Genomic DNA, 16680 nt, shown 5'->3' with positions numbered 1-16680 from the left:
TTTTGATACTGTTGACCACAGTACCCTTTTGAAGCATCTCAAGGAGGTGGTGGTTGGAGGCACTGTACTTCAGCTGTTCTGCTCATACCTCCAGGGCCACTTCCAAAAAGTAGCTACGGGAGGCTACTATTCAGCACCATTGGAGCTGTCCTGTGGTGTTCTGGAGGGTTTCATCTAGTCCCTCATGCTATATAACACCTATATGAAGCCGCTGGGAGCTGTCATCAGGAGATTTGGAGTGAGGTGTCATCAATATGTAAATAACACCCAACTCTATCTCTTCATGCCATGTGAATCAGAAGAGGCAGTTGAGGTACTAGACTGGTGCTTGGAGGCAGTGATGGGCTGGATGTAGGCCAATATATGTGTCCAGAGTTCTGATGTCTGGGTGGTGGAGAGATGTCTTGTTCTGGGCAGGGTTGTACTCTCACAGAAGGAGGAGGTCTGCAGCTTGGGGGCACTCTTGGATCCAACATTGTCACTAGAGGCTCAGGCGGCCTCGGTAGCTAAGAGTGCTCTTTTTCAGCTCCGGCTGGTTCACCAGCTTTTATGCCTTTTTGACAGAGATGACTTTGCCACAGTACTCCATGCTCTGGTAACTTCCAGAATGGATTATTGCAATGTGCTCTACGTGGGGCTGCCCTTGAAGATGACTTGGAAACTTCAACTGGTCCAAAATGCAGCAGACAGATTACTGGCTGGGGCTGCTTTTAGATCTTGCATAACCCATTTTAAAACAGCTGTACTGGTTGCCAGCTCATTTCCTGGCCTAATTTCAGTGTTTGAAGCCCCAAATATCTGAAAGACCACCTCCTTCCCTACAGACCCTCTCTGGTGTTGAGATTAGCAGAGGGGGCCCTTTTGGTAGTCCCACCACACTGGGAAGCTTGGAGTGGGTGGCCCAGGAGAGAGAATTCTCTGTGGCAGCCCTTAATTGTGGAACTCCCTCCCCAGTGAGGTGCATCTGGCAACCTCACTGTACAGTTTTAGGCAAATGCTGAAGATACACCTCTTTACCCGTAGACACTCAAGACATATTTTTAGGATTCACACTATTCTGTGGTTCTAGTTATTTTTTAATTTTTTTAACACTGTATTTTAAGGTTGTTGAAACCCGCCCTGGGACTGCAGGGTGAAGGGTGGGCATAAATGCTAACAATAATAGTTTACTTGGTTTCTCTTTTAAATTCAAAATTAAAACATTACTGCTTAATATACAATAGGATATATGCATTTTCAAGTTATGCACACTACTAAAACCCTGCACTAGAACACTCCAGACTTTCCTTTGTTTCTCATATTAATGCTAAACCATGTTTAATGTTAACCATTGTGAACGTTAGCCAAAATGAATAAACCATAGTTAAAGTGAAGCATCTGGCAACAATCACTTGAACCCTGATTTATTACGTCACAGAATGATTAAAACTACCAGAAAGAGCAGACAAACCTTGAATTTTCTGTTGCTCTTCACTGGCAGCTCTATAGCTTTTCTACAGTGACAGCTTCTTAAACATAATTAAAGAGGTGGTCTGGGTTCACATGCAATGCTGAGTACACACAATAGTTAAAGCAGTTACCTTCGGCTTAAATTCAGCTACACATTATCTACCTGGGATATACAAAGAATTCTGACAGAACACTGCTTGGATATATCAACATAAACGTAGGCAGCTAATCTTTAAGTTATTTCTTTGCAAAATGCTTTAGGACAAGGGAAACTACTTCCCACATTTTCTACCCCCTCATACCCTCAACTGCTGCAACTCGCTGAAGTATGTCACATTTCCATGTGAAAATGCATACTTAAGATATCAGTAAAGACCAAATTAAGAAACTTTCGACCATATAATGATGAAGTAGAACATAACACAGTTTTTCAGATTTGTTTGTGATTCCCAGAAACAAACTGCAGCTATCAAGGTACGTTTCTTCACATTTATAATTGTGTATTTTACAGATGGTTTTACTTATTCATTTCTGATTAAATACCTGTGAAAAGTTGCAGTAAGCATTCTAAAAAAAATCATATAAAATAAAAAAACCATTAGCAAGGAAAATTGTGAAATTATAAACAAAAGTTAAACATCCTAAACATGGATGATTTACTGACTTTATGTGTACACACACACACACACACACACACACACAAAGTTTGCTTATATGATCACTGTTCCTGGGATAGCCACCCATGAATTCATTTCTGCCTGATTTATTTACACACTTAATCAAAGATAAAAGTGAGATGAAAGACAGGATAAGATCTCACTTTACTTGATTCACCTCTGTGTAAAAGCTGCTTCTCAATTTTTGGAAGAAAACGCCAGTCACATTACCGTATCTGGAGACAAGTTCATATCCAAAATTATACAAGCAGACATCTATTCATACTACAGGGTTTCCTACCTCCAGTAGAGCCCTGTGAAAAGCTCTCCTGAGGGTTGGAGGACTCTCAGAGGAAGCCTGGGATATGGCACAAGGGCTACAGCGGACAAAGGGAACTGGAGAAAAATCAGCCACAAGCTGGCTCAGAAATACAGGCTGAAACATACAAAGACTCTACTATCATGTCACATGGAAAATTGGCAGTAAAGAAGATCAGCTTCGTGAATAGCCCCAAGTAAACTTGAAGAAGAGACAAGCAATAGAGAATGTTTAACTATTATTCTATCTGAAATACAAGGATAACATCTCAGATCACACCAATTCCAATTTCCTAATGCTTTCCCAGCAAAAATGCTAAATTGTAGGTTTTAACAGGGCTAATTTTAAAAATGCAGATGTGAACTATTCCACAGATACTGGGGTAAAAAAACCTATAGTTTCAGGATAAAGGGTTCTATACCAGAACTAAATATACTGTTGCTGTTTATTAGCAGGCTACTACAAATACATAAGAGCACCCCTGCTGGATCAGATAAAAGGTCCACCTAATCCAACATCCTATTTGCCTACAGTGCCCAACCACATGCCTCTAGGAAGCCCACAAGAAGGATATGAAAACAATAACCATGTCCCATTGCTGCGTCCCCAACAAATGGTACTAAGACACACATTTCCTCTGAAGCTCCAAGTTCAATAGAACCATGATGACTAGTAGGTATTGATAATGTTATCCTACTCATTTGATCCAAACCAGACATACCTTTATCACCTGTTATGCTCTTTAATCAACTTCTGAACTAAGACCCAAATGTTGCTGCTTTTCCTTACGACTATGGAATTCTCCAAAGCTAAACAGCCCCATCACATGAATGCCCCACTCTCTAGTGTCCTTTCTCAGTGAAGTATGGGGAGAAGGGAGATGGCTGTACCCAGGGCTGGGGGAGGAGTGGGTGGTAGTTGCTGCAGTTTCACTAAGGGGGAAGGCTAGGAAGCACTGCAGTGGCTGAAGCAGCAGACAGTCGGCATTTCCCTCACACAGAAAATGTCTTGAGCCAGTCCTGATACATTATCTGATGGATCACCGTTCTCTACAGGCTTATTGACACTCCTCCCCCAACTAAAAAAAGAAAGAAACCTAAAAGGATAGCAAGGCAGAACTTGCTTTTGCAGATGCCATCGTGATTCTTTTATCTGTAAGATTAACAGAATGGCATTACAGAATCTCACATCACCCCACCCCACCCCCAGCAATGATGATACCCCAACACACATATAATTCACTTGAAATCAAATTTTATACTTGAAATCTCCTTGATCTCCTTGATCTCTCAGCGGCGTTTGATACCATCGACCATGGTATCCTTCTGGGGAGGCTCGCGGAGTTCGGAGTTGGGGGCACTGCTTGGCAGTGGCTCCGCTCCTACTTCGCGGATCGTCGCCAGAAGGTAGTGCTTGGGGAACATTGCTCGACACCCTGGACTCTCCATTGTGGAGTCCCTCAAGGGTCGGTTTTGTCCCCTATGCTCTTTAACATCTACATGCAGCCTCTGGGTGCGGTCATCAGGAGTTTTGGAGTGCGTTGCCATCAGTACGCTGATGACACGCAGCTCTGCTTCTCCTTTTCACCTTCTTCAGGTGAGGCTGTTGATGTGCTGAACCGTTGCCTGACCGCGATAATGGACTGGATGAGAGCTAATAAACTGAAACTCAATCCAGACAAGACTGAGACACTGTTAGTGAGCTCTTTCCCTGCCCAGATGGTGGATGTTTCTCCTGTTCTAGATGGGGTTACACTCCCCTTGAAGGAACAGGTTCGTAGTTTGGGGGTCCTTTTTGACCCTTCCTTGTCGCTTGAGGCTCAAGTGGCCTCGGTGGCACGGAACGCGTTCTACCATCTTCGCTTAGTAGCCCAACTACGCCCCTATCTGGACAGTGATGATCTCGCCTCAGTTGTTCACGCTCTGGTAACTTCTAGACTGGATTACTGTAATGCGCTCTATGTTGGGCTGCCCTTGAAGACTGTTCGGAAACTTCAGCTAGTGCAAAATGCGGCAGCCAGGTTGCTGACGAGGACCAATCGGTCCGCGCATATAACACCTGTCCTGGCTCGCTTGCACTGGCTACCTATTTGTTTCCGAGCCAGATTCAAGGTGCTGGTTTTGACCTATAAAGCCTTACACGGTGTGGGACCGCAATACCTTGTGGAACGCCTCTCCCGCTATGAACCTACCAGCTCACTTCGTTCAGTATCTAAGGCCCTCCTCCGGGTAACAACTCACCAGGATGCCCGGAGGATTGTTACTAGATCTAGGGCCTTTTCTGTGGTGGCCCCCGAACTGTGGAACAGCTTACCGGAGGAGATACACCTGGCGCCTTGGTTCTTTCTTTTAGGCGCCAGGTTAAGACCTGGTTATACTCTCAGGCATTTTAATGTTCAATGTTTTTATGTTTAATGTTTTTGTTTAATTTTGTTGCTCTTTATTACTGATTTTATTCTAATATTGTATTTTAATCTTGTTTTGTACACCGCCCAGAGAGCTATTAGCTATGGGCGGTTTAGAAATGAAAATAAATAAATAAATAAATAAATAAATAAATAAATAAAATGCTGCTTTTACAATACATTTGTTATGTCTCAAAAGAACAGGATGCTCAAAGAGCACGTCAGACAAGGAATATCTTTTTACAGATTACGTTGCCACCAGTACTGAACAGGTGTTCTACTGCGACGCTTGAAGGCACGCCTGTGTTGTGCTGCAAAAAACAACACAAAACCCCTTTCAACTAAAACACATTTTGATCAATATGGCAATCCCCTATCATCAAAGAAAAATGCCAACTTTAGTATGAATGAATGAATGAAACTTTATTTTTACCCCGTCCTTTTTCCAAACTGGAACTCAGGGCGGCTTACAAATAAAACTACATGTAGTTAAAAGCATACAAAAGCATACAATTAAAATACAATTAAACTATACGCAACCTTAAAACCATGAAACAGGCACTTAAAATACTAAAAAACAATTTAAAATAATACAAATAACAGCATAAAACAATAAAATAAACCTTGTAGAGCCCAATCCTAAACACCTTCTATCCCAAAAGCCTGTCAGAATAAAAAAGTCTTTACTTGCCGATGGAAGGATAGCAAGGAGGGGGCCATTCGTGCCTCCCTAGGGAGTTCCAGAACCTAGGAGCAGCCACCGAGAAGGCCCTATCTCTCGTCCCCACCAATCGCGCTTGCGAAGGTGTTGGGACTGAGAGAAGGGTCTCTCATGAAGATCTCAGGGCCCAGGCAGGCTCATATAGGGAGATACGGTCTGACAAATAGTCTGGACCTGGGCCGTATAGGGCTTTATAGGTCAAAACCAGCACTTTGAATTGTGACCGGAAACAAACTGGCACCCAGTGGAGCTGTCGTAACAAGGGGGTTGTATGGTCCCTGTAACCAGCCCCGGTTAACACTCTGGCTGCACCTCTTTGTACCAGTTTAAGTTTCCAAACAGTCTTCAAAGGCAGCCCCACGTAGAGCATGTTAAAGTAATCTAAATGGGATGTAACTAAGGCATGCATCACCATAGTCAAATCAGGCGTTTCCAGGAACGGGCACAGCTGGCTCATCAGTCTTAACTGGGCAAAAGCACTCCTGGCCACCGCTGAGACCTGGGCCTTCAAGTTCAGAGCTGAGTCTAGGAGCACACCCAAACTGCGAACCTGTGTCTTCAGGGGGAGTGTAACCCCATCTGGCACAGGCTGAACCCCTATTCCCTGATCTGCCCTTCGACTGACCAGGAGCACCTCTGTCTTGTCTGGATTTAGTTTCAATTTGTTCGCCCTCATCCAGTCCATCATTGATGCCAGGCACTGGTTCAGGACCAGGACAGCTTCCTTGGCTTTAGGTGGAAAGGAGAAATGGAGTTGGGTGTCGTCCGCATACTGATGGCACCGAACCCCAAACCCCCGGACAACCTCTCCCAGCGGTTTCATATAGATGTTAAATAACATGGGGGACAAAACTAAACCCTGAGGGACCCCATAGGTCAACGGCCAAGGAGTTGAACAGGAATCCCCCAGCACCACCTTCTGCGTTCGTCCCTCCAGAAAGGAATGAAGCCATCATAACACAGTGCCCCCAAGTCCCATCCCAGCAAGGCGGTCCAAAAGAATACCATGGTTGATGGTATTGAAAGCCGCTGAGAGGTCATAAGAACATAAGAAGAGCCTGCTGGATCAGGCCAGTGGCCCATCTAGTCCAGCATCCTGTTCTCACAGTGGCCAACTAGGTGCCTGGGGGAAACCCACAAGCAGGACCCGAGTGCAAGAACACTCTCCCCTCCTGAGGCTTCCGGCAACTGGTTTTCAGAAGCATGCTGCCTCTGACTAGGGTGGCAGAGCACAGCCATCATGGCTAGTAGCCATTGATAGCCCTGTCCTCCATGAATTTGTCTAATCTTCTTTTAAAGCCATCCAAGCTGGTGGCCATTACTGCATCTTGTGGGAGCAAATTCCATAGTTTAACTATGCGCTGAGTAAAGAAGTACTTCCTTTTGTCTGTCCTGAATCTTCCAACATTCAGCTTCTTTGAATGTCCACGAGTTCTAGTATTATGAGAGAGGGAGAAGAACTTTTCTCTATCCACTTTCTCAATGCCATGCATAATTTTATACACTTCTATCATGTCTCCTCTGACCCGCCTTTTCTCTAAACTAAAAAGCCCCAAATGCTGCAACCTTTCCTTGTAAGGGAGTCGCTCCATCCCCTTGATCATTCTGGTTGCCCTCTTCTGAACCTTTTCCAACTCTATAATATCCTTTTTGAGATGAGGCGACCAGAACTGTACATAGTATTCCAAATGCGGCCGCACCATAGATTTATACAACGGCATTATGATATCGGCTGTTTTATTTTCAATACCTTTCCTAATTATCCCTAGCATGGAATTTGCCTTTTTCACAACTGCCGAACACTGGGTCGACATTTTCATCGTGCTGTCCACTACAACCCCAAGGTCTCTCTTCTGGTCGGTCACCGCCAGTTCAGACCCCATGAGCGTATATGTGAAATTCAGATTTTTTGCTCCAATATGCATAATTTTACACTTGTTTATATTGCATTTGCCATTTTTCCGCCCATTCACTCAGTTTGGAGAGGTCTTTTTGGAGTTCTTCGCAATCCCTGTTTGTTTTAACAACCCTGAACAATTTAGTGTCGTCAGCAAACTTAGCCACTTCACTGCTCACTCCTAATTCTAGGTCATTAATGAACAAGTTGAAAAGTACAGGTCCCAATACCGATCCTTGAGGGACTCCACTTTCTACAGCCCTCCATTGGGAGAACTGTCCGTTTATTCCTACTCTCTGCTTTCTGCTTCTTAACCAATTCCTTATCCACAAGAGGACCTATCCTCTTATTCCATGACTGCTAAGCTTCCTCAGAAGTCTTTGGTGAGGTACCTTGACAAATGCTTTTTGAAAGTCTAAGTACACTATGTCCACTGGATCACCTCTATCTATATGCTTGTTGACACTCTCAAAGAATTCTAATAGGTTACTGAGACAGGACTTTCCCTTGCAGAACCCATGCTGGCTCTGCTTCAGCAAAGCTTGTTCTTCTATATGCTTAGTTAATCTAGCTTTAATCATACCTTCTACCAGTTTTCCAGGGACAGAAGTTAAGCTAACTGGCCTGTAATTTCCGGGATCCCCTCTTGATCCCTTTTTGAAGATTGGCGTTACATTTGCCACTTTCCAGTCCTCAGGCACGGAGGAGGACCTGAGGGACAAGTTACATATTTTAGTTAGCAGATCAGCAATTTCACATTTGAATTCTTTGCAAACTCTCGGGTGGATGTCAGTAGAACTAACAAGGACACACTCCCCCTGTCCAGCTCTCCGCGAAGGTCATCCACCAAGGTGACCAAAGCTGTCTCTGTCCCATACCCGGGCCTGAAACCAGACTGAAATGGATCCAGATAATCCGTTTCATCCAAGAATCTCTGCAGCTGGGCAGCCACCACACGCCCTATTACCTTGCCCAAAAATGGAATGTTGGAGACTGGCCGATAATTTCCCATTATAGAGGGATCCAGTGAGGGTTTTTTCAACAAAGGCCTTACAACTGCCTCTTTTAGGCACATTGGGATTCTGCCTTGTAGTAAAGAGGCATTAACCACTCCCCTCACCCACTCGGTCAGTCCCCCTCTGGCACTTTTAATGAGCGAGGAAGGGCAAGGATCCAGCAGACATGTGGTGGCTCTCGCCTCTCCAAGGATCTTGTCCACATCCTCGGGCTGTACAAATTGAAAAGAATCCATTATTGTTGGACAAGCAGGAGCCAAAGTTACATCCCCTAAATGTTAGTAAAGTACAAAGTTACTTTACTAGTTGCCTTTGTAATTTTTTTTGTCAACAGTATAACTTAAGAGATAACTTAATCCTGTACATACTTATCAGGAAGCAAGTCCCACTGAAGTCATTGGGTAGACACGTATGCACAATTGAACTGTCAGAAGCAGAACTTAAGAGACATAACGTAGGTAAACAGAAAATGCACATATCAAAAGTAATCCACCAGCATAAATGTTATCCCTTCTCCTAAAATTAAAAATGTGGTCTTGTCCAGCATATAGTGAAACTACAGAATTTACTACCCCAAGAAGCAGTGATGGGCACCAACTTGGATGGCTTTAAAAGAGGATTAGACAAATTCATGGAGGATAAAGCGTCACCTAGCAATGATGGCTTTGTTCTACTTCCACTGTCAGAGACAGTACGCTTCTGAATATCAGTTGCTGGAGATACAAGTGAGGAGAGTGCTGCTCGTGCACTCAGGTCCTGCTTATGGGCTTCCCTTTAGGGTATCTGATTGGCCACTGTGAGAACAGGATGCTAGGCTAGATGGGCCACTGGTTGGATCCAGCAGGCTCTTATGTTCTTGTATGTATTGCAACAAACAATGAAAGTTACTTGTGGGGCCTTACAGATGAGGGATAGCCAACGTGGTGCCCTCCAGATGTTGTAGGACTACAATTTCCATCATCCCTGATAATTGGTTATGTTGTCACGATGCTGAAGTTGGTTCCTAGTTCACAATTCTTTATTTGCTTGAAAGTTCAAAACACTAAAAAACAAGAAAAGTTCACAGCTACAGCAATTCCATTGGAAAGTTAACATATCTCTCATATGTTGGGGTACCCCATATCATATATTGCTGTGATCTGGGGACTCCCCCCGTCAAGAATAACAGATTTATTCAATCAAAATTACCAGGCTTCTGAAATGCTCATAAATGCATAATGATGTCATAAAATCATGAAAAATAAGTAACAAACAACTTTTGCTGGGCACAGGGCATGGATAAGAGCATCTATGCACAACCAAAATGGACAAAAATATGCAGAAAACAGTAAGAAACTGAGGGTGCCTACCCCACAATCTGCTCTGGGCCAGGACAAATCATACACCCAAGGAAAGTGGAGGATATGTTCTACAAGATGCCAATGCTTCCCACCTGGCCCAGAGTTTCTGTTGGATTCAGGGTATGTATAAGGGCATCAATGCACAACCAAAAGAGACAAAAAGCAAAGCAAAGAATAAATTTTCACCACAAAATCTTCTCTGGGCCAAGACAAATCAGACACCCCAGAAAATGATAGCGTGTCCTTTATGCTATGCCAGTGCTTACGGCCAGTGCTTATGATCTATATGGATTTTAAAAAAAATTGTACTGGTCTTCCCTGTTGCTTACTTTGTTATAGCTCAGTTATTATTTTTAAAAGCCATTGATGTTGGTGACAGAAGGACTTGTGGCAGGGTCAACAAACAATGATTTCTTGAATAAGATGTAATTTCATAGATGACACTCTAAAGCATGGGTTCTCAACAAGGGGGGAATTCCCCCCCCGGGGGGGAATTTTACGGTTCCAGGGGGGGAACTGGGACCACTATTCAGCAAAGTGTGATGTCCTGTAGATTATGTACAATCTGTAAAATTGTAGTTTGTTTTTAATTTAATCTGCAACATTCAATAAAGTTTATTGAATGTCACAGATTAAAATCGATTCTTGAACATGCAGCATTATTTTCATTTGCAAAATTAAATTATTATTTAAAGACCAGAAAGTGCTCCAAGAAATTCTGTTATAATATAAACTAAGAAATTTTTCTCTCACGAGAAACACCACCGTCACTCATGAAATGTCAACACGGTATGAGAGACTATCTTGGGAAGGGGGGAATTATATTCTGAACAATGGTGAAAGGGGGGAATGGAGCAAAAAAGGCTGAGAACCACTGCTCTAAAGTATGCATGGATGGCATCTCATAGAACACACACTCCCAGATGCATGGAAGTATGATATGTGGTGCCCCAAATCATCTTTTAGGATGGGCACTCCAGTTTCTTATTTTCTTTCCTCTACATATTCACTATTTTTCTAATACATATATGCCCTTGTCTGTACCATACATACAAAAGAAGCTCTGAACTGGGTGGGAACCCTCTCCTGCATACATAGATGTATGACTTGTAGTGCCCAAAGCATGTTTTGGGGTGGGAACCTGCAGTTCCTTATATACGTTCTACATAGCTTGCTCTGCATAGATGCACATATCCATTTTGTGTGTCCACGAGAAAATCCATTCCAGGCAGGATGCAGTGGCATCTTGTTGAGGACACTCTCCCCTTTGCTCAAGTGAATGATGTTTCATGGCCCACAGAAGATTTTGGAGTGGTCACCCCAAATTACATATTTTTCTCTACTTACTCTTCATTATTTTAGTTCTGCACAGGTGACCTTATGAGTGACCTGCGCCCAGCAGAAACTATATGCCAGGTGGGAAGTACTGGTATCTTGTACAGGCCACCATCCCCTTTCCTGGGATGTATGATTTGTCCTGGCAGCAGGGGTGTAGTTGTGCAGGGGCTCAGTGAGTCCTAGACCCCTTACTTTTTGGGAGCAGGGTCCCTTTGTCTCCAGCATCATATGAGCTGATCGGCATGAAAGGGGAGTGTGTTAGTGTGATGTTCCTATATTAATGTATATATGGTAAGTGTTGTTGTTTTAGAAGATACATGGTAAGTGGAGTGAAAGAGGAGGGGGAGTGAATGGGCAGTAGAATGCGAGATGATTGGCTGAGTGTTTAAAATGGCTGAATGTATAAAAGGAGGAGTGAGAGTGGAATCTGGGGGGAAGAAGAGAAAGAGTGGATTGCTTGGTGGGGTTTGAGAGAGTTGTTTGCCAGGAGAGCGTGGAGAAGAAGGGAGGTGGAGTTCGGATTAGTATTGAGTAAAACCATATGCTTATGTGCCTTAAGAAGAAATCTTGTTAATCTTGTTAGCTTTGTTATCTTTAATAAATACTTAATTTGGTTTACCAAAGGCCTGATCCTTGGCTGGGGTTTCACAGACCAGAAGGGAGGGTAAGGTAATGACCAAGGCTGAAGGGGAACTGTAACAAATGGTGGCAGCGGTGAAGAGAATAACAATACCAGTATTCAGAGTCTCTGGGAATACTAGTATTGGGACGTTACTGGTGGTTGCCTAGCAGGGGATCTGTTGAGATCTGTGCTAGAGCGGATAGGTAAACCATAAGAGAGTGCGGTCCGGACTGGTGGAGTCCCTGGTGGTGCCTAGAGACAGGCAGTAACCACGAGCAGGTAGGAACCTAACAGGGAGAGCCAGGGAAGGACGCATCACAGTTAGCCACTGAGAAGAGTCTTCCAATATGCTCCCTTGTCCTTTCCTGATGATTGGAGCCAATCAGTGAAAGGAGGTGAGTCATCCACTGAGAAGACTCTTCTCAGTAGCTAATACTCTCACCTTTCATACTGATAGTCTCCTAGGGACATCAGTTGTTGTGGGAGAAGGCATTAACAAGGACCTCATTCTCAACACAGGAGCAAAATAAGGGGGGAGGGGGGTCTGGCTGTGGCTGAGACTATCATGAAGGGACCCTGCACTTATGAATTTGCCACTACACTACTGCCTGGCACAGTGCAGATTTTTGGGTGGGCACCCCCAGTTTCTTATTGTTTTCTGCATATTTTTGTTGCTTTGGGTTGTGCATAGATGCCCTTATCCCTGCACCCAGCAAAAGCTGTGGGCCAGGCAGGACGCACTGGCATCTCATAGAGAACACCCTCCCCTTCCCTGGGGTGTATGAGTTGTCCTGGCCCAGAACGGATTGTGGGGTGGGCACACCCACTTACTTATATTTTATGATTTTATGACATCATTATGCATTATGAGCATTTCAGAAGCCTGATAATTTTGATTGAATAAATTTGTTGTTATTCTTGACGGGGAGAGTCCCCAGATCATAGTGATATATGATGTAGGGCACCCCAACATATATTTTGGGGTTCAGAGACATGTTAACTTTGGCTTGGAGTTACTGTAGCTGTGAATTTGTCTTTTTTTAGTGTTTTTAACTTTCAAGCAAATAAGGACCTGGGAACTAGGATCCAACTTCAGCGTTGTTATGTTATCCGAGACTGATGGGAGTTGTAGTCCAACAACATCTGGAGGGCACTACGTTGAAGACCCAGTTAGATTAACACAACTCCCTTCCTGCCTACCCATCTGTTTCAAACACATCCAGAAAAGTATGTCACTTAAATTCTATGTCTGACAGTGCGTTCCTTTCAGAGGTAAAAATTAATCTGCAATCCTATATACTTATCCATTTAACTCAATGAGGCTTAACTTGGAGTAGACATATATAGGACTGGACTCCACCAGAATACATTTCAGCATTTCAGGGGCTATACTTTATTAATGCTGTACCAACTACAACTACCACTTATGTACATATATTGTCTCAGCCTAAGCTACCTCACAGGGTTGTTGCAAAGATAAACGGGGGGAGGGAATGGCAATGGTCATGGCATTCAAAAATCAAAAGTAATAAGATGTCTGACAGATAGAATGTTAACAGGTGAAGCTTTCCTCATAATTGTATTTTCAAACAAAAAAGGCTTACTCCATTTAATTTCTACCTGCCCCACAGCTGTCCATAAGAGCCTGATCTCCTGCAATGCCACCCCTAAACCATGCAAAGAACTCAAGTAAAAAAAACAACCACCACAGAATTTGGGCAATTTTGTTTTAAAAAAAGAACATCTGTAACAGTATGAAATACAACATTCTCAAGCAAAAAGAAGTTACGAGACAGTAGGCATTAAAACCCACACACAACCTTGACAAAGAGCAACAAAAATACTCTGAGCATGAGCACACACACACACGTCATCTCTCACCTCCGCAGCCAGTTCTTCATGTCCATTTTGTTGCTGCCTCCTTGCCCTTCCGCTCTTTTCTCCCTCCACTCCTGTCCATTTTTAAACAATTGTTTTCTCCACCTCCTCTCACTCTCCACCTCCTCCCTCATCGCCTCCTAAGCACCCATAGAGCACGTGGGAAGAGCAACGCTGCACAGAAGCCCAGTCAGAAGCACATGATTTTTATCCACAAATCAGAGGAGCAGAAGTCTTCCCCTGTTCCCCCCCAAGTAACGCCCAAAAGTAACACTGGAAGTGTTACAGTTACAGCTCAAAAGTAATGAAGTTACTACTAGTTCTACTACCAGCAAAATGTAATGAAGTTACCTACTCGTTACTCAAAAAAGTAATAAATTACAAGCAACTCATTATTTATCACTCCCAAGCTCTGTATAAATGTTACCTTTTTACAGTAGGCTAGTTTCTACACATACTCACAGACAAACAAAAGGCATCATTGGAGTTCAAGGACGCATTCCACCTGGGCTCCTTCAGGAAGAAGAGTGGGATATAAATTGAACAAAAACAATTCCAGCCAGACAAAAACACTTGGGGTGTGAAGGAAGGCCAGTGAGGGGTGTGGCCGGGAGAGAATTTCAAGGGCCAGATGAAGAGGACCAGAGGAGTGCCTTCAGCCCCTGGGCCTAAAGTTCCCCACCCCTGCTTTACAGATGTCCCGTATGCACCTTTCAACTATATTGTCTTTCTTTCTTTAGAAAAAGTTATTACCAACCCCAGTTAGTGAGTTCACAGCAATCAGACAGCTTTGCAGAATGGAGACAGCATGGATGAGTAGTTACATTTTCTTAAGCAAAAAGAAGTTATGAGACAGTAGGCATTAAAACCCACACACAACCTTGACAAAGAGCAACAAAAATCTTAAAGCAAAGGTACTAGCTTTAATTCAGAATCAAAAGCATTGTTTCCTGAACATGAACAGAAAAACTACCTGCCCCATTTCCCCCTCCACTATCTTTCCCTACCTGCCCCATCAACTAAATACAAGCACCCATGTCCCCACCAATTAACATCCCATTACCATCAGCACAAGTCCAATCCCAAGCTCCACCACCATTTTCCTATACTCAATCATAAAAAATACCCCACACCTCTACATTCCTTCACAGACCCAACAGCTGAAATGTCACCACACATTTTCCATCACCAACTTCCAACCCAATCACAGCAACATTGGCACCAAACTCCCCCTTCATAATTTTCTCCCACCCTACAGGCATCAAACATTGCCTTTCCTGACTTTAAATACTGAGGAAGGTGCATTGCACAGCACCACATATGAAAAGCAACTGCAACAACAATTCCTGCTTTAAAGAAAAAGAATGCCAGACACTCATGCCCTTCAGATTGCCTTTGGTGCGTCACTGGAATTGATCATTTCAAGAGCAAATGAAATGGAAAAAGAGATAGAGGTACAGATACCTTCCAGATGTGCCTTGGTGCAGTCCTTCCAGGATTTCTTCCATGACTGTATTGGAGCTCTCTACAAAGGTAGCCAACCTGGTGCCCTCCAGATGTTGGCCCACAACCCCGCCGGTTGGTACAATGGGAGCTGGAGTCCAACAACATCTGAAGAGCATCACATTGGCAACCCCTGCTCTACAAGCTCCAAAAGTAGTTTCCTGCTCTCAATCACCTCAACATCGAGGGAGGCAAATCCACAGTTTGCAAGACCTTCAGAGAGGCTGTCCCTGTACTGAATAAACTATACCTCAGAGTCATGAAAGTCATCCAATGTTTCCATGTGTTTGGCTTCCCAAAGACACGGGGGGGGTGGATTCATCCCACATATGCATTTTGGCTCCCAAAGAACATGGGGTGGAATACCACAATCATGCTTCTACAGCATGGTCCTGCAGGCAGTGGAGATGTATGTTGATGTTTCTGGGGAAAACCATGGCTATCTTCTGAATATTCCCCTCCCCCAGCCTTGCAGATAAGGTCAAGAGAAACACCTCTTTCTCCATCCTAGTTGCTAGTCAATGAAGTTCTCGTGAGACCTTGTTGCTAATGTCATAATGATCTGCTGTATCCTGCACATCTGCAAGAGGGAAGACTCCTGCTGAAGAAGCACCCAGACATGTTTAACCCAGGTGAGAAGAGGGGCATGGTCTCTGTGGACAGAGAACAGGGTGACCATCTGCCTTGGCAATCACTGCCAAGTAAATGCAGGGCATCCTCAGGCCAGGACCACCAGGAACACGATATGCCATGTCATTTGGGACTATCAAACCCCACTTCCTCCAAGATTCACCTTATACCTTCACTCACATCACCAGTAGATGCTGCACTCCCCATTCTGACTCTACTTGAGCATGCCTCCCCTCTATATTATCAGGGTTTATGAACTGCTGCTTGCTTTCTCCTATAATTCTCCTAAATCTGTAATCAATAAAGTCTGAGCATTAATCAAAACTTGTCTTCACTGGCAGAAAGGGTGCTGTTGAGGTGGGAAGAAGAGGGTATTTTGCTATCTGGCTTAAAGTGTTTACTGAGGATTCCAATTGTGAACAGGTGTGGCTGCTTCATAGACCTTTCTTAGGTTGTGGGTTTAGGAAATATTTTGGTAGCTTCAAGTACTTTGATTATTAGTGACAGGGATAATCTCTCCAAGACCGGATTAATGGAGGATCTAAGGTATTGTTCCACTGTGAGAGGAGAGATTTCCCTTGTACATTTTGCAGGAATTCCAATACTTTTTACCAGGAATTCACCCAAAGATCTGGAAGGGGTGTTTACAAAATGAGCCTTGCTGGGGGGGGGGGACTCTCTCAGCAGAGCAATGCAAGGAAAGGATTAAGGAGCTTCTTGTCTGCAAGAAAACATTGCGTGAAGGAAGGGAAGCTGTTATGGTTGCCTCCTGCCAAGATTGGCCAAAGAACTCTGAGGAGATCTCCCCACCCTATTCATGCAGGCAGCCACAAAGTTAAGGGCCTGGTGACATGCTGAAGCGATGCCAATACTACAGGTGCTCTGCATATTGGGCAGGCAGTGAGGA

General features: G+C 43.8%; 1 protein-coding gene across 3 annotated transcripts in view; it reads right to left on the bottom strand.

Annotated features, from left to right (window-relative positions):
• TAB2 (TGF-beta activated kinase 1 (MAP3K7) binding protein 2) overlaps nucleotides 1-16680 on the bottom strand; it is a 79329-nt gene that overhangs the window by 47892 nt on the left and 14757 nt on the right. The window lies entirely within an intron of this gene.

Source organism: Rhineura floridana, chromosome 4 (genome assembly GCF_030035675.1).
Source record: "Rhineura floridana isolate rRhiFlo1 chromosome 4, rRhiFlo1.hap2, whole genome shotgun sequence".
Classification (NCBI taxonomy): domain Eukaryota; kingdom Metazoa; phylum Chordata; class Lepidosauria; order Squamata; family Rhineuridae; genus Rhineura; species Rhineura floridana.
Note: the sequence above shows the minus strand (reverse complement) of the source record. Positions and strands in the feature narration are given on the sequence as shown.